We start from the raw sequence: 2,374 nt of genomic DNA on the forward strand, positions 1-2,374 counted from the left end.
CCTCCAAATCTGGCCACAGCATCCCCCTCCTGCCTCTCCTCCCTCAACAATCTCTTCACAAACTTACCTTACACTAGCCTCTACAGCAACAGGGGTTTATCCTATGTGGCCTCAAGGCGGGAACTGAGACCCAGAGGTGGAGCTACAGGGAGAATATTTGGGCATGTTGTAGAAATCTTTTTTTTTTTTTAACAGACAAGCTACTACCACCCATGAGATGGAAGGTCCAAAAGGGAGAAGCAGCATTCCTGGGTTTAAAAGTCAGGGCCACACTTTAGTGAGCAGGTTGCTGGGACTACAGAGAGACGGCTAGGGCAGAGGAGAAGACACAGAGCTGCTGGAATGGATCACAGAGAGCGGGAAATACCCTGCTTCTCCCCTTTCCCGCCCTCTAGATGGACATCAGGCCTCTCATTGGCCAATCCTCCCAGGAAGCCAGAAGCAAGGGAGCCTGGGAAAGGTAGTTCCCCCTGAAACAGTCGGGCAGAGAAAGAAGGGAGCTGAGCACAAACGGGCAGTTCTGAGTTATACAATCTCATATTTTCTGTATCTTTACTTATAGAAGTCACAAATGGTCACTAATTGACTTGTGTGATTTATTTGCTGTCTGTGTTCCTCACTAGGCTCTAAAGCCCATGATGGGGAGGACAGAGATGACTCCCATATTCCTGGGGTAGACCCAGTGTCTAGCACTCACTAAATACATGATGAGTGGAACCCAAGTGAAAGCTTCTGTGAGGAGGGTCCAGGTCTTCCTGCCACTCCCTCCAACCATCGCACCGCTTTCCTCTCAAGGCTGACACAATAGTTCCTCAGAGGACTGAGGGGAAGGGCCCTGAACATGGAGCAGTGTCATGGGGTGCAGGGTATTCTCATCCTGCTTTGAGCTTTCACCAATAACAAATTAGTGCCTTCAGACTTATCTTTATTGAATCCCGAGGCTGTGGGTGTGACCTTCGGCATCAGAATAAGGGAGGTTACTCTAGATTGGAATTTTTGTTTTAAGTCTCTGCTAAATCACATTTTTTCACCATGATAAGGTCCAGTTAAATTAATCTTTTGAAAGACTAATTTGAAATCATATTTATTTTTTAATAATTAATACATTCATGTGACTTAACTTTCAAAAGGACCAATTAAAGTCGAAAGTTTCGTTTTTGTTTCTGTCTTCTGTCTCCTCCCTGGAGACAATCAGTGTTACCAGCTTTTTGTGTATCTTTTCCAAGATTTGTGCCTATCTCTACACACACACACAAACGCACATTTTATCACGTAAGTTGTTGCATATTCTACGTAAAGTTCTGTATCTTATTCTTTGCACTTAACAATACATCTTTGAGATTTTTCCATATCAGAATATAGAATGCTACCTCTATTTTAATGTCTGCATAATATGCCACATTATATATGTATCATAATTTATTTAAATAGCCCCTTATTAATGGATATTTGGGTTGTTTCAATCATTTGCTGTTATAGAAGAAGTTGCAATGAGCAGGCTTTATACCATCCAAATTGAGCTGCAAAATTCACTAAGTTTGGGGTTCTCCAAGAAGTTGTAGGAAAGGGAAAAAAAATTAATGAACAGCTTGAGATAAATCAAAAATAGTAGAAAGAACTTTGGCCCGGAAGTTAAGAGAGCTAACTCCTACGAGTAATAACGAAGTTCCCTTTCAAGCCCTAGCTTCGTACAATTTCTAAAACCGTTTAATACTGTTAAATCATTGAGTCTTTAGGGAAAAAGTATCCTGTGAGAGGCTGTTTCCCCAGCTACTTGATTCATTAGTTGTATGACCTAAAACAAGTGACTAATTTATGTGTCCTAGTTAACTTATCTATAGAGCAGAGATAAGAATAGTACCTACTTCATAGGGTCCTTTTGAGCAGTAAATGAGCTACTCATGTAAAATGCTTAGAATGGGGTCTGTCATATAGCAAAAGTTCAATTAGTGTGAGCTATTAAGATCATTTTGCAGATGAGGCAAGGATAGCACAGAGCAATGAAGTACGAAGTCCCCTAGGTCATAAGAGAGAGAGCTGGTGCAGGAAGCCAGGTCCCCAGGCCTCCAAACAAGTTATGCTTCTCAACTGTGAGGTCTTAGGAATATGTTATATATTCATATAAAACAGTGGTAGTGGTCCTAACAAGGAGCAATGAATAGTAAGACTTGCCAGAGGAATTTGGCTGACCTTGTTTGAGGGGATTAGCTCAGCCTCATGCTTCATGCTATAGTTCATCAAATTGAAGGTGCCATTGTTACATGAACTGCAGAGAGAGAAAGAAAGAAAGAGAAAAAGAGAGAGAGGAAGAGAGGGAGGGAGGGAGGAAGGAAGGAAAGAAGGAAGGAAGGAAAGAAGGAAGGAAGGAAGGAAG

General features: G+C 41.8%; 1 protein-coding gene across 1 annotated transcript in view; it reads left to right on the forward strand.

The window, feature by feature from the left end:
• SLC2A9 (solute carrier family 2 member 9) overlaps positions 1-2,374 on the forward strand; it is a 187,919-nt gene that overhangs the window by 33,537 nt on the left and 152,008 nt on the right.

This window comes from Monodon monoceros, unplaced genomic scaffold (genome assembly GCF_005190385.1).
Source record: "Monodon monoceros isolate NGI ecotype Baffin Bay Population unplaced genomic scaffold, NGI_Narwhal_1 Super_Scaffold_20, whole genome shotgun sequence".
Classification (NCBI taxonomy): Eukaryota; Metazoa; Chordata; class Mammalia; order Artiodactyla; family Monodontidae; genus Monodon; species Monodon monoceros.